Genomic DNA, 21,528 nt, shown 5'->3' with positions numbered 1-21,528 from the left:
TTGGGCATCCCGATCAGTGAAAAACTTGATGTGAGCCTACATCCTGGGCTGCATCAGAAGGATGGTCAGCAGAGAGAGGGAGGTGACTGTGCCCCACTGTTCTGCCCTCGTGAGGCCCCATCTGGAACAGTGGCATCCAGGCCTCAGGTCTGCAGTAACAGAAAGGCTGAAGAGCTGTTGGAGTGAATCCAGAAGAGAGACAAGATGATTGAAGGGCTGGAACACCTCTCCTATGGAGAAAGGTTGAGGGATTCAGGCTTGTTTAGCTTAGAGAAGAGAGGGCTCCAGGGTCATGTCATTGCGGCCTTCCAGTGCTTGAAGGGAGCTTACAAGCAGGAGTGTGACTGAATTTTGCATGGTCTGATAGTGACAGAACAAGAAGGAATGTCTTTAATCTGAAAGAGGGAAGATTTAGGTTAGATGTTCTGAAGAAATCTTTTTCTCAGAGAATGATGAGATACTGGAACAAGTTGTCCAGAGTGGTTGTGGGTGCTCCATCTCTGGAGGCATTCAAGACCAGGTTGGATGGGTGTTTAGGCAGTCTGATCTAGTGACTGGCAACACTGCCAGTGGCAACAGGGGTTGGAACTAGTTGATCTTCATGGTCCCTTTCTACCTAAGCTATTCTATGATTCTCTGATTTGCTATGGATGTCTTGCAGCAAAGAGTTAACTCTTGGTCAGTATTGAATATTGACTCTGTCACTGACTGACCTGCTGAATTTTTCCCACTGATAATACATTTGAGCCTGGTATGCTAACCAGTTTTCAGACCATTTCACGATCCGCTTCCCTGTGCAGTACTTCTTTGATTTGTTAGTGAAAAAATTTCAGAGAAGGTGGTGTTGGAAACCTTGCTGAACTCAAGATAACATCTACCGTTTTCCCCTTATCCAGCAAACTAATTATTTCACTGTAGAAGGCTATCAGATTTTATTTTTCCTTCATAACTCCATGCTGACTACTCACAATTGCTTCTAGTACTCTATATATTTCAAAATATTTTCCAGGATTATTTTCTCCATCACTTCTCCGGAGATCAAGATGAGATCCCTAGGGATCAGGAGTAATAATTACTAGTCCTTAGTTCTCAATATTCTGCATCTTTCCTTTCTTGAAATTGGAGTGGTATGCATCCTATCCTCAGGAATAGGATTCCACATTTCCCTGGCCTTTCAGATGTCACTAAGAATGGCCTTGCATGCGGTGACATTGACCAGCTTCCTCAGCACTTTCATATGCATTCCTTCAAATCCCATGGGCATATATATGCATGTAGCTTATTACAAGCGTTCAGTTGTATTTTTTATAGCTAAAGATCGAACACAAATACATGCCTCCTCTTACTTCTCTGAAAGAGCTGTCAGGCAGTGGAATGGGCTGCCCAGGGAGGTGGTGGAATCACTGACCCTGGAGGTGTTCAAGGAGCGTTTGGACATTGTGTTGAGGGTCGTGGTCCAGTGAGAACTATTGGTGATAGTTGGATGGTTGGACTAGATGATCTTGTAGGTCTTTTCCAACCGTGCTGTGTCTGTGATTATGTAATTCTGAATCTAAGCATGAAGCTGGTTTTGATTTTGCACACTTTTGTGTACATGCTTATGTAAGAGTGTAGTATGTAAACCAGACTACTGGTTTACAAAAAATACTTTGCAAGTTCTCTGGACAATGCAAGTGACCACAAGTTAATGCTAACTGTGCATTTTCAGCTACAAGCCTAGATCATTCATCTTAGTTTTTAGATTCAAATTTGGTGCCTGGGTCAAGTTTTCTACATAAGTTGTAGCTCTATTTTGTTCAAGATCAATTGAAGTAAATACTGTATTATAGTGTCAGCATGACTGTATAATTGTGCACGTATATACATGTAACTATAAAAAGGAGGCACATTGCCTTGTGGTTGGAAGCACATATAAATGAAGCAACAAGACTTAGCCTGTCTAGTCTTAGGGCATTGTCCCTCCCATTTCTTATATTGAGAAATACACACTCTAAAGTGAAGAAAGGCAACAGCAGAACATAGAACTTATGTGCTGATTTGTACCTCTAGTTACCTTATCTCTTCAATTTGAGGATGAAACAGCCTTTATAAAGTTAACTAGTGACATGGGAAAACTTGAGCTGGTAGGGAGGCCACAGCATTTCCCTTTATTCAGATGACATCCAAGCCATAATGCAGAGCTAGTGCTCTCTGAGCAGCATTGTATTGGAGCAGCTCATTTGATGAAGGGAAGTAGTAGGCTGTACACACAGTAAGATGTCTACCTCTCTGATATGGCTGAAATCTCATGGGAGGCAATGCATTGCATAGGCTTTCCCTTCAAGCAAGAGCTTAATTTTAGTTAGCTTCCTCTGTAAGCAACAGGTTCCTTCCTACCTTCATACCCGTTGAAGCAACTCATTCTGCCTGCCTTGAGACCAACCATAGAATGCTATTTGAAAACCCATGATTGGTTTTACAAAGATGGAATTGTTTGAATACTGTTTTGAAGAATGAAAAATCCTCTGACATGTTTGTGTCCGTCTCACATTCTTAGGTTTGTTATTCTCTCAGGTTAGGTGCTGAGATGAAACAGACACAGACCCTGACATCCCACTAAAGAATTGCACGTTTTTAGTTAGGAGGCAAAGGAATCCTGGTTGGGTCCAATTTTGACTCTGTATTCCAATCCTTTTGTTTGCCACACAGGTTAGAATAAATAACTTCTACTGTGAAAAAAAAAAAGTCTGTGAAAAAATTACTACCTTTGCAGTTTCTTCCTGATAATCCATGTTCTCCTTTCACTGAAGTTGCAGTTTTTCTAAGAATCATTGAAAACATGGCTGCTCATTATGTTGTGTGCCATACCACCTCTTTTTCACAGGTGATAAAGAGTCAGAATCAAGTGCACATGTGATTGTCTTCACACTTGATGGCTTGTTCTAAACGGCAACATTGCAAATTAGCAGTGTTGTTGCATGGAATCCCTGTGTTATCTCCGCTACCTACCAAGAGTGAAACAAAATATTCAGAGTACAGTTAGTTAAGCAGAAATTAGGGCATGTTTTTTTTGTTGCCTATAAAGTAGCTAAGATCTTCTCTGCTATTGAGCAGGATTTCAAAATATTTTGAAAAGGCTCCTGGAAGAATTTTGCCTTTGTCTTTGTAGTAAGGTTCTGATTTTGTCACATGGAGATCATTTCCACTTGCTAATATTGTAACAAGTGTTTTAAAACAGGAATTTGTCAGTACTCCTGGTTAACCTGCTTCAGTCAACAGCTGCCTTAGTCTTTACAGTTTTGTTCAGCCTGAACTGTCCTTTATCGTAGAAAATGAGGGTTGTGGCTCATGGATCAATTGTTCTGAGTGAGATTAAGAGGTCTTTCCAAAATTTACAAATGGTTTTAAAAACCCTTATTGGATGAGGTTAAAATGGGACAGTAAGATCCTCAACCTTATAAAATGTGAGTGGGCTCTTCCTGTGAGGTGCAGTGTTAGTTGTGCTTATTGCAAAATGTGAAAGAGGTAATAATTAAAGGCATACCATGTCTAATTATCTTGTTCCACGGCATCTATCTGTGAAGAACGGTGATCACAGATTTCACTTCAGCTATGATACACAGCATAATTTATTTTTACTTTCATAGCTATTATTAATGATTTTTTTAAATTTTTTTTAATGGAAGATTCCTTCTCATGTTACCAAATATTTCTTTAATCTTGTTATATGATCAATTCAAAGATTTTCCCATTTGGTAGTTGTTTGTTGTCTTTTTTTAACATAATTACACAGTTGTCACTTAGTGTTTTACAAATTGCACTAGAGAGTATCTGAGTAATACAACATTTTTGCTCAGTCTGCCTCATTTTACATTCAAATCTTCATTGTTTAGGCATCTATGCATACATTTAAAGAAATACTTAAAAAGTTGGAAATTCTGTGAACATAGATCAAAATTTCTGCTGTTCTTTCTGAAGCCTGTGCTAGCCCTCAGCTAAGGAAAACTCGTGTGACATACTAACTGTACTAGTGCAGCGTGGCCTTGTGCATACAGTCTGAATGCATGCAGTTATTTCAGTGTTTTTTCACAAGTTGCTTCCTTTTTCTGGGTATTTAAAGAGCTTGATACTGTGAACTCTTGAGGGTCTTGAGGTCTTGAGGGGTTTCCACCCACAACAATCAAATTGTTATGAAACAATGAATGTAGGCACCACTGCCAACTTTTCAAAACACTAAAGAATGCTGAATCATGTAGGTTGAAAATTACCCTTAAGATGATCAAGTCCACACTATCAAGCTAACACTACCAAGTCTACCATTAAATCATGTCACCAATGACTTCTTTCTTGAGAAGAAATAAACCTTCATATTGAATTAATAATTATTTTTATTTAAATATGGAAGTGCCACTAGTTCAAGACCATTTTAGATACTGCTGCTTTGCCAAACACTGGCAGTGGTAATGTGTTCAGCAATTCTGAACAAAACAAACGTTGTTTTCCTTAGAGTGCTTCATACTGTCCTTCTAATGAAAAACATGGTGTTGCTTTCTTAAAAATAGCTGTTCATAAGTTTCTACACTATAGTTTACTGTCTAAAATATTGAGAATGTGATATACTCATCCATATCCTCTTCATGATAATTCTGCTTTTTCTTTCCAATCCGGTTTAGTTATGTTTAGATATATTGATAATGGGTGTTGGTAGGTCTTCTTGACTTTTCTTTGCCGTTTAAATCTGTGCTGGTACATTTTAATGTCAAAGTTAGTGTTGAATACTGCTGCTTGGCAAGCCCCCAGTGACAAAGGGATTGCAGGCAGCTGCTAGTTTTTGAGTGAGAAGCCCAGGTGCACCTCTTGATCCATTATGGAGGCTGCCCAACTGGGGGCCTTTCCCAAGATGCATTTCCCATGGAAGGATAGTGACAAGACTTCACTAAGATTTTGTTCTGTCATCATTCCACCACCATTATGTTCTAGAACTCATCTGATGTGTTTTGTTTTTTTTCCCCCCGATTTTGTGTAGGTGCTGGGATGGCTGGAGAAGGCCACATTTTGCAGTTGAGCTGAGGGACGTGTGAAGCATCATCCATCCCCTGCTGACATTTGAGGTAGTGTTTTAACTTTTTTCTTACCTGCAAGTTACTTAATGATTGATGTTATCTAAGAATATGGTGAGTAGAGCTCTGTTGTGCTCTGCATGTAATCCTTACAAATCCTGTGATTCATTCCTGCAGGAGACCATAACGATAGTATGTAGTATATGGAATTTTGATTGAGATTACAATCCTTAGCTTAGTTTCCTACACTGAGCTCTTCCTCCTCCCAGGAAAGGAAAAAAAAAAAAAAAAAAAAAAAAAAAAAAAAAAAAAAGAAAACAGAAGTATTTGAATTAAGGCTATTCAATTCCATCCTGCTCTAAGCTCATGTTTTCATTTCTACTGAGCTTTATTGTCCAGCATTTGAGACAAGTGACTTAATAATTGATTAATAATTGAAAACAAGTGTTGGAAAGCCCTATTTTCTCGTCAGAGGAAAGCTATTTTACTGTGTGTCAATGGGACACTTTTCATTTATGGAGTTATTTAAACTATTGATTACCTAATTTTTTTAAATGCACAATATTAAAACAAGTGGGAAAGCATTCCTTATTATTCCAGGGAAGGGAACCTGGAAATCTGTTCTAGAATATAAGACAGAAAATCTTTGTTCACATGAGAGTGAAGTGGCATTTACTATGAATTAATGTGGTGATTCTGATTCATATCTGGAGTGCATTTCCACAGACTTAATCAATTTACTATAGGGGTAAAATTTGAATAAAACACTTCATCAAAATATGCTGTGTGTTGCATTGCCTCCTACGGTACTGACCTAAAACCAGGCCAGGACCAAATGACTGCACGTACACGCCAATATGATGAACAGCAAAATGGCGTTTATTACACGTGAACTCTAGCTTATATAACCTATGTGCTTCGTCTGCGCCCCTAAGGGCACGTGCCACACATCAGTCAGAGAGCAGGGAGAGGGCCTATCGCGTCACATCCCGCGGGGGGGTCTCGCAGTTGCCAGCAACAGCTGTGATGCAAGATTTGCAGATGTATGATTGCTTATGCTGTGGAACTGAAAAGCTGTTATCTAGCTTTAAATGATTACAGAATCACAGAATCACCCGGGTTGGAAGGGACCTCAAGGATCATGTAGTTCCAACCCCCCTGCCTAGCAGGGCCACCAAACACACACATTCAGATCAGGTTGCCCAGGACCCCGTCCAACCTGGCCTTGAACACATCCAAGGACGGGGCATCCACAACCTCCCTGGGCAGCCCGTTCCAGGGCCTAACCACTCTCCTTGTAAAGAACTTCCCCCTAACATCCACAGCTGCTATCTGTGTACAGTAACAATTTTATGATTGTTATGATTTAGGTTAATTGACTACATATATATAAATGTACACAAATGCAACATTATTAAATAAAAGAGAAATTCAAGAGATTCTGGTATAACAGGTAGAACACTCTGTCCTTTTAACGTTTCTGAAATCAAATTGAACTCTGAATGTATTCATTGTACTATGAATCTACACTCAAGGGACTTTTATAAGGAAATATCAATTCCACTAAGAAAATAAAAAGGTCAAAAGAGTGAAAAATTGCTTGTAAAAAAAAAAAAAAAAAAAAAAGCATAACCTACTGTCAAAAGGGACCTTCTCCAACCAAAATCTTTTTTCTTGTGGCTACCATACTTTCTCCTAATAAGTAAAGCACCCTCAAAAACAAATTTATGGATGACTTATAGCTGAATTACAGCAATACAGCCATGCAGAAAGCTGCTTCTGTGCATTCTTTTCCTTGCTTTTCGTGCTGAGCAAGCCAGTCATGCTCCGGCTAAGCTGCCTGGTCTTTATTCCTCTACAAACATCAGTGAAAGAAATGTTTCACTTTTCAAGTGCCCAACTTGAAAAGAGAGTCTGGACAAGAGAGTCTGGACAGGCTTCTGAGCACCACTGGTACACCACTCTGTGGTCTTGCCACCTTGTTTTACAGTGTTGTGTTTCAGTTTGCTTCTTGTAAATACAGGGTAGTAAGTTTTGATTTCCAGAAAAGACTAAAGCAGTGTGATCCTTGGGAAATGCTTGTACTCACATAGCACATGTGCCTTATCAGAAGGCAGTTCCAACTTGTTGCATTCAAGTATGACTCTGCATTAAAAGTTACAGTGGATTCCCAGGTAATGAATTCCTGAGTAATTGATTGCCCCACTGAGGGAAATGTAATACTGGACCTGTTGCTCACAAACATAAATGAACTAATTGGTGTTGTCAGTAATGGAGACTGCCTGAACTGTAGTGATGATGCTGTGTTTGAGTTCATGCTCCGGAGGGACATGAGATAGGTGAAGAGTAAAATTAGGAAGCTAAACTTTAGGGAGGCTAAATTCCAGCTCTTCAGTGATTTACTCAACCAAACACCATGGGAAACAGTCCTCATGGGCAAAGGTGCAGAGCAGATCTGACAGATTTTTAAGGAGGCGTTCTTCAAGGTGCAAGAACTTTCCATCTGCAGGTGTAGCAAGTCAGGAAAGGAAAGCAAGAGACTGGTGTGGCTGAACCAGCAATTGCTGGTCAAACTGAAGAGCAAGAAGAGAATGCACAGGCAGAAGAAAAAGGGACAGGTACCATGGGGAGAATATAAGGAAGCAGATAGAGTGTGTAGGGATGGGGTCAGGAAATCTAAAACCCAGCCTGAACTGAACTTGGCTAGGGCTGACAAGAAGAACAGGAAAGACTACAGGTACTTCAACCAGAAAAGGGAAGACCAGGAGCCAGGAGTGACTCAGACAGGCTGGTAATAACAGACAAGGAGAAGGTTGAGGTACTTAACAGCTTTTATGCTTCTCTCTTCCCTGATAACCACTCACCACACAGCCCTCAAACATTTGGTTTGGTAGGAGGGGATCAAAGATGAGGCTTGTGGCTACCTGAGGAACCCAAACATCCACAGGTCTATGGGTCCCAGTGAGATTTTTCCCAAAATCTGGAGGGAGCTGGCTGACATAGTTGCCAAACCACTCTCAATGATATTTGAGAAGTTATAGCAGTCAGGTGAAGTCCCTGAAAAAAAGCAATAGGCCCATTTTTTAAAAGAGTATAAAAGAGGTGCCTGAGAACTACTAACTTGTCAGTCTCTCCTCTGTGCCAGGGAAGTTCATAGGAAAGTTCCTCCTGGAAGCTATGCTAAGGCAGATGGAAGGCAGGGAGTGATAATGGAGAGCCAGCATTGGTTCACCAAGGGTGAATCCTGCTTAACTAGCCTACTGGCCTTCTGTGATGGTGTCATTGTATCAATGGACAAGAGAAGAGCCACTGATGTCATTACTGTCTCAAATTCAGTAAGACCTTTGACACAGTATCCCACAAATCCTTCTCTCTAAATTGGAAAGGTATGCATTTGATGAGTGGACTGTTCAGTGCACAAAGAATTGGCTGCAGGTTCAAGTCCGCAGAGTGGTGGTCAATGGCTCCATGTCTAAATGGAGATCAGCGATGAGTGGTGTCCCCCAGGGGTTGGTACTGGGGCCGATACTCTTTAATGTCTTCACTGGTGACATTGACCAGTGGAGTCAGGTGCACCCTTAGCAAGTTTGCAGGTGACACCAAGCTGTGGGGTGTGATTGACATACCAGAGGGATGGGATGCAGGCTTGAGCAGCGGACCCAGGTGAATCTCATGAGGTTCAACAAATCCAAGTGCAAGGTCTTGCATCTGGGTTGAGGCAACCCTCATTACCAATGCAAGCTGGGGGATGAAAGGATTGAGCACCACTCTGTCGAAAAAGGCCTGGGAGCTCTCTTATGAGAAGCTCAACATGAGCTAGCAATGAGCCCTCACAGCCCAGAGGGCTGCATTGTATTGTGGGCTGCATCAAAAGAAGTATGGCCAGCAGATCAAGGGAGGTGATCCTGCCCCTCTACTCTGCGCTGGTGAGGCTTCACGTAAAGTTCTGCATCCAGATATGGAGTCCTCAGTACAGGAGATAGATAGACCTGTTGGAGCATGTCCACAAAAATGATCCGTGGAATGGAACACCACGCCTATGAGGACAGACTGAGAGAGCTGGGGCTGTTCAGCCCGGAGAAGAGAAGGGTCTGGGGAGATCTGAGAGCGGCCTTTCAGTATCTAAAGGGGAGCTACAGAAAAGAAGATACAGATTCTTGAGCAGGGTCTGTGGTGATAGAATATGAGAAAATGGCTTCAAGCTCAAAGAGGATGGATTTAGGTTAGATATAAAGAAATGTCTTCTACAGTGAGATGGAACAGGATGCCTATTTATACAGTGGATGCTTTGTCCTTGGAAACTTTCAAGATGAGGCTGGATAAGGCCCTAGACCTGATCTACGTGTGGTGTCCTTGTTCATTGCAGTGAAGTTAGCCCAGATAGCCTTGAGAGGTCCCTTGCAACTCTTAAGGATGTTATGATTCTAAGGTAGAAATTTCTGTGATGCTTTCTTACTTGGTATTTTTCACTGACTAGTCTAGACTAATTTGACAGAAAACATTTTGACAGAGGGAACAGTGCCTCAGTCTTCACAGCCAGTCTGGCTTCTCATGGCTGTCCTGTCCTTGAATTTCGAAGTGAGGGTCAGAGAGCAAAATCCCTCCCAGTAAGGTGAAGCGTGTCTTACACCACCTCATGAAGCTGAATGTGTACAAGTCTAATGGGCCAGATGGCGTGCATCCCAGGCTTCTGAAGGGACAGGCTGATGTGGTTGCCAAGCTGCTCTCCATCATATTTAAAAAATTGTGGCTGTCAGGCAAAGTCCCCGGTAACTGGAAAAACAGGAAACATCACTCCCCTTTCAAGAAAAGAAGAAAGGAATACCTAGGGAAATACAGGCTTGTGAGACCCCCAGGACTGGTCTGTCTTGCTCTTCAACATCTTTATCAACCACATAGACTGTGGGATGTAATGTACCCTCAGAAAGTTTGCTGATGACATGAAGCAGAGTTGTGCAGTTGACACAATAGAAGGGAGGGACACCATCCCAAGGGACCTGGACACACTCAAGAAGTGGGAACACAATAATCTAATGAGGTTTAGCAGGGCCAAGTGCAAAGTGTTGCACTTGGGTCAAGGCAGTCCTACATACAAGTACAGACAGGGAGAACTCACAGAGGGAAGCCCTGCAGAGATGCACTTGGGCATCCTGATGGATGAGAAACCGGACATGAGCCATTGCTGTACTCTTGCAGCCCAGAAGGCCTGAGCTGCATCAGAAGAGGGGTGGCCAGCAGACAGAGAGAGGTAATCGTCCCTCACTAGCCTGCTTTTATGAGGCCCCATCTGGAGTACTGTGTCCAGGCCTGGGGCCTGCAAAATTGAAGAATGCAGAGCTATTGGAGTGGGTCCAGAGGAGGGCCACAAAGGTAAGTAGAGGGCTGGAGCACTTCTCATTTCCTGGGCAACCTGATTTAGTGGGTGGCATCCCAGCCTGTGGCAGGAGGGTTGGAACTGATGATCTTTTAAGTTCTGCTCCTACATAAGCCATTTTATGACTGATTACTTCAACAATAAGAGAAGGGAGATAATTCTGGCCAGGTAACTTACAAATCACATACCCATAATTTATACAATTTATGTTAAGCTAGTTTTAGGTTAAGAATTGGAAACGTGATAACTGTTCTCATGCAGATTAAAGAATTGAGCCCTTCTGTATTTACTTCTTGATATAGTCCTGGCTTTGCTAACCCTTAACTGAGTTGTATGGAGGCAAGTTTACAGCTTTGCTCTTCAGTGAAATTGAAACTTGTAATGCACAATGTGTGATGGGAAATGTACATCTGCACATTTTCTAGATTGATATTAACAAAGTATTCTGCTCTGAATAAGGATTTTGTGTATCCTAAATGAATGCATTGTATTCTTTCCTTAAAAATTAAACAGATGCCTTGTTATTTGAAATCTGAGATATTGAAAGTGCCCCATAGATATGGCAAGAGTAATTTGTGCCTCACTGACATTTACAGTGCAGTGGAAGATAACACAAGGCAGAGCTTGAATTAGATTTTGAGAGTGCTGGTAGTTCTGCTGAATATGCTGGAAAAAAAATTAGTATGTGCCAGAAGTAGCAGAGATGTTTGTAAAATAACTGCTGTAAAATATTCCAGTAAGTGGCATTTCTTTAGCTGTTAACACTCACAATCTACCAGGTTGGCACACCTCTCTGTCTTTTAAATACAGCTGTGCTAATTTTTTTGCATACAACACACACAGTATGGAAACCATTCATGGTGCTATAAGTGCTTGAGAAAAGCTAAGGGTATGGAAATGAAATTGGCTCTGTTCTATTCCTCCACAGTCTGGAAAAGCTTACAGGCATACAGGGCTTCTCTCTTTTGGCCTTTTAACTTTAGGGAAGACATTGCCTAAAATGAAAATGTCACTGTGTAAATGCTGTGTTGACAATGAATGTATCCATCAGTTTGATACTAAAATGCTGTAATACTTTTCTGATCAGGCCACTTGTTTAGTGATGTTAAGCTACATGACCGTTTGTGTCATGTCCCCTTGTTTGTGACTGGGATCAGATCCAGATCCTCAGTCAAAAATGTTACTAGTAGACCAATATGTACTTAATCATAAAAAAGAAATACACTCTTATTTTTTAGCTTTATGGTCATTCTTCATGCCTTTGTTGTATCAGTTCATCATATAATTTGAAGTGTTTGCTTTTTACCAGTTAATGAAACAGTCATCAGTAGAACAATGTAATTTCCTGTTAAATAAATAGAGTTAAATTCTACTGCTGTTGAGTCATATGGTACTGCAGACTTGAAATCAAAGTTAGGATTCAGTTTGAACAAGTCTGGCAAAGACAGGTATTATGTCCTGGCAAAAGTCTGAAGGCAGTCATGTTTTATTAACTATTATGCCTAAAATAGAAAAGAAATTAAGGATGTAAGCACAGAAGTATACCACAAAAAATATCTACTTTTTTTTTAGTAAAATACTCTGTACTCCTTGGTGTAGCCACTTCTGTTCTGGCTCCATGCTCAGAAGATAGAATTCTGGGTACACAGCAACTCATAAATTTGCTGTTTGAAAGTTATTTGTGGAAAACGGATTTTCCAGGCTAAATATAATACACTGAGCCAGTGTGAAAATCAGATAAATCTATGGAAGTCTACCCTCACAATGTGGTTTTATGTGCCTTAAAAATACGTAGCAACAAATCAAGTCTTACTCTATAGGTACCACTCTAGAGTTTATTACGTGTCACTAGCAAAAATATGTCAGTATGGTTTGGTCATTGCAGAAGTACATAAGATGTAAATCTGAATTTTGGAAATGCTGATCTCGACATTCCGACTTCGCTGCGTTTGACTCACTGTTAGCTGAGTAACTGCAGGCCGCTTTACTCCATCCACACCCTTTGCCTATCTTGCAGTGGAAGCAGCTATTCTCTCTCACCATGCTCTTTTCATCTTTTTTCCTCTTGAAGGCACACACTTGCTATTCTGCTTGAATTACTGACAGAGTGCAAGAAATAGGAAAAAGAAACAAAGGGAAACAAGTGCTGCTCTTGAAAAAGCAGCAGCTCCTTGTATCTCCCTTCACTGATGGCAACAAGAAGAAGCGTTCTCTACTTCGGGCTGTGGGTGGCAGGATATAGCGAGAAAGGAAGGGTTCAAACAGGCTTCATGGATTTCTTCCCTTCCAGGTAGAGGTGGCACAAGCTGAATAGCATATTTTCATGGTCACGATCTGCTTTATTAACTACATACAAAAATCAAACAAACCAAAAAACTACTTAAAGAATCCCGTTCTTAAAGTAAGCTAGTCTTCAGTTTCGTATGCTTCTCTTTGAAGTTCTGCTATCATCTCCATTGATTTATGCATCAGCTCCTAGTACAGCTGCTTGTTAACATATCACATGACTTCCAGTCACTCCAGTAAAGTAAATATACTTCTCCCATCAGGACAAATTATTTTGGGGGGAAAAGTATCTTTCAGGTTGTTTCAGATAAGCTGTTTGCTAAAAAATCACGTACTATATTATGCAAGCTTCCTACTTACCAGTGGTATAATACTTCAGCATTTCAAATCTCAATTTCTTCTTCAGATCCTTCCTCATTATTCAAGCATATGTACAAGCATGCCTGGCGCTATTTGTAGTGAAATCTAGAACAATTATCTGCATCACAGGTACTGATCTCTGTACATGTTTTAATTATTAAGACTTAAAATCTAGTAAAACCCTTCAATCTGAATGGAAAGAAAAAGACACAGAAAAATTAAAGTACAACTGTGTTTTGTAAATGTTACATTTTGAGGACATTCCTATTCTGTAAGGGCACAGCCATTGTGTACCTACCGTCTGAGCTATTTGGGAGAAGCCTGGCTAAGCCCAGGGTCTGTGCTTTTTTGTGAATCTCTGTGTACCATAGAGAGCATCTGAGACTGGAGGGAACCTGCTTGTCTGTAATTAAAAGCCAGCCCAAACCAGACCTTGCTTACCAACAAAGTAATTTATAGACTACTGTAATTCTGCATTAATTGTTCTCTGCAACCCACAGAATAGCTAACATTTGGGTTTACTTTCTAATCTTTGAAGGAGCGTGGGGCTTTTCTTACATGTAGTTAAAGCACCCTGTATCAATTTATATTCAGAGCTAGCTGATAACGTGACTCATAAGCTCTCTAATCTTTGCAGGCAATCACTTATATAATCTGTGAAAGCAGCAACAGAATAATGTCTTCAAGTAATTCTGTTGAGTCATTATTCTTTCTAGCATGTGAGTCCAGTCACCTGTTATCAAGTTTGATTGCAGTGCAGATATTTGCATGCAATAAATGAACTATGAATAAGGACTAATTTACACACCACAGCAATTCAAAACTAATGACTCTGTCTACTATGATATTCTGTGGTATAATTAGTGTTGGGAAAATGATCTATGGAGATAATGATTTATCTAAGGTTGCATTGCAGTGTGTAGTAGGACTTAGGAACAGTCAGACCCACTGTCCTCATTGTGAATGCTGTTGTTTACAGACAATTCAAGTGTGATTGCTTTGTGTTCTGTACATTTTTGGGAGGAGATGGTGTGTATCATCATGGTAAAAGATGCTACAAGAAGGATGTGGAACTATTGGAGTGGGTCCAGAGGAGGGTCACGAAGATTATCAGAGGCCTGGAGCATCTTTCCTATGATGAAAAGCTGAAGGAGTTGGGCTTGTTGAGCTTGAAGTAGAGAAGTCTCTGGTGATGCCTCACTGTGGCCTTGAGAAGAGCTTATAAACAGGAAGTAGAGTGACTATTTACATAGTCTAATAACTATAGGGCAAGGGGAAACAGCTTTAAACTAAAAGAGAGGGAATTTAGATTAGGTGTTAGGAAGATATTCTACTGCTGAGAAGTTGTCAGACACTGGCATAGGCTGCCCAGAGGAGCTTTGGTTGCATCCATCCAGGTTTTCTAGGCCAGGTTGGATGGGGCCATGGACAGCCTAAGTTGGTGAGTGACAACCCTGCCTACAGCAGGGTGTTGGAGCTCAGTTGTCTTTAAGATCCCTTCCAACTTGGGCCACTCAATGATTCTGTGATCATTAGGATCTTTTGTACAAACAAACAAAAAATCATCTTTGAACTTACATGGTAAGGTCCTTCCAGAGATGGAAGAAGCCTGGTACATTTCAAATACGCTTGTGGTACTATACTTACTCAGTGTAACAACCACAAAAGGGACTATTGTGTGGCTCTTTCTCATTTATATAGACAGTTTCTGAGCATGATCATGGTAGTGAAACTGAAAGTTGTAGTTTAGTCTGCAGGGCCAAGCACTGAGTGGGAATGTTACTGATACACTGATTAAAATTGAAAGGACCAGTTGTTAGGGCTTCTGCTTACAGGCTTTGTGAAGGCAGTGTTGCCACTTCCTTCATTATGGAAGGGATGCAGTGGGGATGCAAGGCTGCACGAAAGAGCTAATGATAGTCTTATAATGATAGCAGAAAAGACCCTGCTAGGGTTGTACAAACTTTTCTGTGGCTACAGTGCAATGTCCTCACCCTTAGTCAACTCATTTTTAGCATACTGTGTGCATCTAATCTAAGTTGTGAGATCTAGCTTGGTATAGTGTTTTGTTGAGTAGCCCTCTTGAAATTGGCGAGAGTATGAGCAACAATTCTGGTGGAAGTGGATGAAGGATGAGGACTCTCAGCTGCCCCTTATGGAGGGTAACTTGTCAAGTTTACCTGTAGACAACCATTTCCTTGTGCTCCTGTGTAAAGTAACAATGATAGGAATGAAGAAATGTGAATGCATTTGTCTGCTTTCATTACAAAAAAATGTTGAATTTGCTCCAAAGTTTCACTGTCTTTAAACATGATGGGCTTCCTGCAGGCAGGGATTTATCACATTCTTTGAATGAGATGTACTGCCACGTGCAGCCAGCCTGGCTTAAGCTGAGCTTAAGCTTACTCTTCTGCATATAGTATGCATGCAGAACTGTGTCTGTATTAATCCCTTAATACGGAGGGGAGAGATTTACATCCACTGTACTCTAGTAGTTACTGTAGCTAAAGACTGTTGTATATTCTTTCTGTTCACAAGATAGAGCTATATATTTATTAAGAAAGTTTTGCTAATTACTCAAGACTTTCAGAAGAATTAGTCTTTCTAATAGTTACCATTTTTAATCTCTTAATGCAAATGATTAGCTGTGTTATGGTTTGCTGAGGTTTTTTTGAGAGGGCTGGCAATAAATTCACTGTTCTCATTAACACACTGGGGCAGATAAATCACTGGCTACAGCAGCTCTCCACTTGTTACTCTACTGTGGGGCAGTGGTGTAAATGTAGGCAAGCTGCTTCCTTTCCTTGTGTGAAGATGGATGAAGGCACTGAGCCCACTGTAGACTGTATGGAAAATGCTGTTAGAAAACATTAAAAGATCTCTTCATAAATAGATTTGGCAAATTAGCATTAAAATTAGTAACCTCATTTCTGTTGTTTATTGCTTATTTGACAGGAAGGTCTTAAATTTTTCATTAGTAGTAGAGGGGCATGGGGTCTCAGTGAGCTCTTTCAGTTTCAGATACAGATTTTTAATTGCCATCTGCAATCACCAGCTGCTACCTTTCTTACTCCAAAACCAGACCTCCTTGATGCCTACTTAGAAGATTAACTGCATGATTTTCATCTTTGCTGAACTAGTGACTTTTAAATAGGTCACTGTGTATAGGGACTGTAAGCACATGCACACAAATTAAAAAGAAAAAAACACATTTGTGAAGAATTTTTTCAGGACCAGTACTAATTGAGATGGCTCAAATAATGGCAGTGATATCTCTGAAAATGTGATCTAGGAGAAAAGTTGCTTTGAGTCCTTAGAAGACAAAGCACAAGACAGTAAACACATTACATTTGAATTAATTCAGGTAATGAAATGAGCTGTATTCTCTTTCTCTGTTTGGAAATACTGGACATACTAGCCTTGGAAAAAGGGCAGCTTAGCAGCTTATGTCCAATGGCTATTGGCTTAAAAGATGTTGATAGCTGTATCACTAGAATGTGTTTAATTCAAACACAAAGGCTATAGACATCCTGTTTGGATGGAAATAAAAATGCTGATGTGTTTTTAGACTACTTGTGATGGATATAGTCAACTTCTTTTAATGTGAGATACTTTATCAAAGCTTTCTTCTCTGTGTTTGGATATTCTAATTTCCAGATCTTACCAATGAAAGTAGAGGAAGACGTTAAGTGACTTTTTGAATCTTTGGACAGCAGTCTTCAATGAGTTATTCGCAGCTTTATGAAAATGTACTTTTACAATGCTGCATGTAAAAAAAATAACATTTTTTCCCCATAATAATACCATATGATCTCTCTCAGGTTTGCATTTACTTAGACAATTAAGAATGGAGCTCAGAATTTTTTGTGAGGTCATGTGAAGTGGTTTTTAAACACTTTTAAAGTGTGCAGTTGTTCAAAGCAGTGAGCTACTTTTGGTAGATGCACACAGTTTATATATTCAGATTTACATGGACCTAAGGCACAAAAACTGTGGGGAAGAGAGCCAGGAAGCTAAGCTGGTATCATGTTACAGAAGACAACTTCTTAAAAAGATAATTGTACCTGATATTTACTTGTTCATTTGGCTGTAAGTGAAATCAATATAAATCGTATCTTAAAACTTGTATGAATTTCAGGACACGCAAAGCTGCACTAATTTAAATGCACTTTTTACTGATATACTCTCTCTTAAACTAGTTAGTCATTATTTGTTGACCAAGCAATTGGCAGCATGTGAAATGTGGATGCTTTTCTGCTGCTTTCTGCAGATAATCAATGTGAATATGTGAGCACTTAGAGTCAAAAATGGCCATCTAGAAATTCTGTTCCGGTACTTCTTCCCTTACAAACTTTCATTTAATTCAGTATTTAAGTCAGGAAGTTCCTTAATGTCTTACAGGCTTTTTATGTAGTGTTTAGTCTGATTAGCTGCACATGAATAATGCAGCATTCAGTTGAACCATGTAATTAATTTGTCCCATCTTAATGAACTGTTAAGCAGTTCCATTAGTCTAGGATAAACACTAGGGTCTTTAACCAGAGTTTTGCAGCTTTTTGAAGATATCTTCCATGGAAGAGAAAAGCTTTGTATAAATACATTTAAAAATGAATTCCCTGCCTCCTGACAACAAATATACTCTGAGATCTGAAGGGCAAGCTTGAGTTCAAGGTGATTAAAAGAAACTGAGGAAAACTGCTTGGCTGTAACCAAACCTGGATTCACTGTGGTCAGCAGAAACTTAATTATTTTATCACTTGAGTGGCAGCAATCTCTGCCTATAATCAGTTGACCCTGTTGCAGAAAAGTGGAAGAGCTGAGGTGCTGATTTCTTTATAATAAGAGTTCTGGAGCCTGATTGGCTATAGTTGCCCACGTGCTTGTTAGTACACTTGCTAATTTGCGTGATGTGAATCCTAGCATTTAGAGGGGAGAATTATAATGCCATGTTCTTGTAGTTATTCTCCAGTTCTTGCAGCTGAATTAACTTACAAGAGCTTTTAGTAAAAGCTCAGCATAGTGTCTGAAGTCTGGATTCATTAAATAACATCCAAGAATGTATAACCATTTGGTCTATTACCAGTCTAAGTTCAGTTTAAGTAAGAGTAATTATATGATAAAGTTGCCAAGGGGGAAAAGAAATTTTTTCTTTTAAAAAAAGTAATTGTTTTTACAGATTTTGTTTCCAACTTGAATACTTACGTCTGTTATAAATGATTTAACTTACATAGAGCTGTAATTAAGAACATAGAATTGTCTCTATTCCATACTTTCAGTTTATTATGAAGATATACTTCTTAATAACACCCAGATTTGCATCAAACCATGTGTAATTACTGCAGCTTTGTGCCAGACCGTCATTCTTTCCCAGTGGTGCTGTCTTTTGTTTTTGTGAGTTTGTTGGGTTGTTTAGTTGGTTTTTGTGTTTGTTTTTTGTTTTGTTGGTTTTTTTTTTTTGAGAAATTCACCCTCTCTGAGATTTGTTTATTTGCAACACGTAACTTCTGTTTCTGTGGTATTATGTCTTGTTCTTTTCATATCCTGAATTACCACAGACCCTAGGTGAGTGTTCTGCTATTCATCCCAACTGAGGCAATCCATTACTTCTGTTTCTTAAGATAGTCAAGTGTATGGCACTGACAAGGACTCAATAATAGCAGGCAATCATCCAGGCGTTGATGGTGACTCAGTCAAGCTGTAATATCAGCACACAAGCAGAAAAGTCTTTAGGTCTGTGGCAGCTTTAGATTGTGTTGCTTTGAAGGTTTTTAATTCATTTCATCTGCGAATGACTCTGTACTGTTGGCATTTATTGAAGTGAGAGTGAGCAGGCGATGTGATTTCAGCTATGTGTATTGAGCGAAACCTGGATGAATTCTGTAACATAAGCAAGGAAATAAGATTTTCTTTTCCTGCCACTGATCTTGCCATGAGATAGCTTGTAAGGAATGTACGCGCTCCCAGAAATAAAGGTATTTCCTCCCAAAAATTCAGCAAGGGTATGCTTATATATTTGGTATTTGAATACATGTGCTTTAGAGTGGCACAGAATTTGTGAGCCTGAATTTGCATTTGCTTCTTCTCTCATCCACGGGCACTGTGACCTCTTGCGTGCTTGCCTGTTTGAGATTTAATGAAATGGTAACATACAAAATGGCAACATACGAAAAATGTAAATCTTATGGGTTAGTCCTTCTTTCAGTTTATGTTGTTTGGTTTGCAGTATGAAGCCACCTTTGGTTCTGGAATAGTTGCACATGTGTTGTTTGGCAAGCGAAGTGAAACTGAAGGAGGTTGTAGGGGAAAAAAAATCTCATATTTGGAGTGCTTGGAGTACAGTGAGTTAACGGAGATGGCAAAAGCAGAAATTCCTTCTTAGGCACAGTTTAATGAAGTGTAATATTTTTCTCTTTCCTTTAGGTCCTTTCAGATTCAGGAGCTATCTAAACATAAAAATTCCACTTCAAAGAACAGTTTTGTATATAAGCAGAACTATTTATGACTTGCTCCAAATGCAATATTGTTATCTGTCCAGAGTAGATACAAACCATTCAGTATGCTCTAACTAAACAATTTATTTTCTCAGGGATTTTCTTAGTCTAGCTTCCCCAGTCTGTGCTGACTGTGTTCACGTCCCACTGAGGAGTTGTGTTTAAATTCACTTGTGATTGACCTTACTCCAACACAGCTATAGAAAAGGGCCAGGAATTTTTCTGTCCTTTTTATAACTCCTGGCTCTCTTTCTCTACTGAAGCAATTAGCCTGAGCTGACCTCTAGCCAAATGTTCCTGTGGTCAAATTTCAGCTGCCTTGAGGACAGTCAGCTGTTGTAATTATTTTTCTGGTTTTAGCTCTCTTCGTTCTTTCAAACTGCAGGAGTTAGGTAAGATATAGATTATTAGAATGTATGCTTTAGAATAGCATGTGTTACAGGCACTGGAATTTTTTGATCAGCTCAGTAACAAGAAGTGTATTTGTGATACTTGTCTTTCATAGATGTACAGACATAATTTTCGGGACGTTGATGTTGGTAGATTATAAAAGGTGAAGTTTGTCCTAGAGCTAATCAGAAGAGAAAAGCTGACTCTCACTAGGTTAATGTTGCAGCCTCTGAACAATACTGCTCTTGTGAGCTTGCACAAGTGTTTTAGAGGAACAGCGGGTTGTTACAAAACAGTTATCTGAGAACTTTCAATAAGAAAGTTGTCTACTGGTGTAGCAGATGGTGCTTCAAAGGAATCCTCTCTGCAAAATCTTGCTCTGTATCACCAAAAGCAGTATCATGATGGGGCAGCTGCTTCGCAACAGATTTTCTCCCATAATCCCGAAGACATGCATGGTGGTACAGCTGTACCTTGACCTCCAGAAGTTCTGAAGTAGAAGACTTACTGCATATCAGCAGTGCTTTCTGTTTACATGCTGGGTGCAGAGGGGATACAAACCCTAGTGCTTCACATCCCTTGCAGTGCTTCTTTTGGCTGGGGAAGGTCTTGGGCATGAGACTTATCACACAGGCTCTGGCGAGGAAGTGGAGTTTCCTTTTTCCATGGCCTATATGAAGCATAAAAGACTTTCCATGTTTTCAGATGAGAGCAGTCATAATTTTTGAGCTCAATCCTGTCTGTACTGGGCATGTTCAGAATAAACCTGTTTGCTTTCTTATTACAATTTATAACAGATCTTTGTTAAAAATATTTATGGGTTCATTTTTGTTGAAGCAGTTTCCTGATGGTATCACTACGTGCAGCTATGTAAACAAGAATGCCAGCACAAGAGGAAGAGCAGTATTGAAGTGGAATTGTGTCTATCTGCAGCATTAAGACCTTACTGAAGTTTAACGTGATGTCTGACCTCTGGGGTATGTCCAGACTCCTGGGTTAGTGCTCGAGCTGTCAGACCACTTTTCCTTGGAGGAAGTTGAGATAGCAACTTCCAGTGCAAACAAAGGGATAGCCTGTGGGAACCAATCCCCTTCTCATCAGAGAAGATCCTTGGTATGATGTGGTTACAGCAACCAAAATTCTACTTGCAGTTTTCTCTGAATGACCAACAGAGTTGATGATTTTGTATGGAGTTGGTTGGGTTGTAGGTTTTTTTGTAGCTGTTGTTAAGCAGAAAGAAGTAGGAGAGTTTGGAGAAGAGTGTTTTGAAAATTAGCAGATGTTGGTGGAGATAGGAGAACAGGGAAGTGTAAATAGAGGCAATGTGGGATGTCTGGATGTTATAGTAGAAGAGCAGGGTTGTAAATAAAGTAACGCTATGCTCACATCTGCAAAAGAGGGAGCAAAGCTTCAGAGAGAAAGTGGAAGGGCTGTGGGGATGGACTGTTCGTTAGAGTGGAAATGTTCTAAGAGGGGAGAAACTGACAAATGGCAGTGAAGAAGAAAATTTATTAATAAGAGACAAGAATCCTTTAGTCATGAATGCGGATGGAATGGGGACTTGAGCTAGATAAAAATGTAGCTGTGC

General features: G+C 40.0%; 1 protein-coding gene across 3 annotated transcripts in view; it reads left to right on the top strand.

The window, feature by feature from the left end:
• Positions 1-21,528, top strand: part of GHR (growth hormone receptor) — a 129,819-nt gene that overhangs the window by 43,008 nt on the left and 65,283 nt on the right. For 2 of the 3 annotated variants that reach the window (XM_042825592.1, XM_042825595.1), the window contains one exon: positions 5,006-5,090. The gene's annotated coding sequence lies outside the window, so the exon portion shown is untranslated. Of the gene's footprint in view, positions 1-5,005; positions 5,091-13,105; positions 13,189-21,528 lie in introns of those variants that run through there. The other variant, XM_042825593.1, reaches the window with a different exon arrangement.

The sequence above is a fragment of the Centrocercus urophasianus genome, unplaced genomic scaffold, assembly GCF_019232065.1.
Source record: "Centrocercus urophasianus isolate 14NV4802_14NV808 unplaced genomic scaffold, USGS_Curo_1.0 seq_25, whole genome shotgun sequence".
Lineage (NCBI taxonomy): Eukaryota > Metazoa > Chordata > Aves > Galliformes > Phasianidae > Centrocercus > Centrocercus urophasianus.
This window is presented reverse-complemented; position numbering and strand designations above follow the sequence as displayed.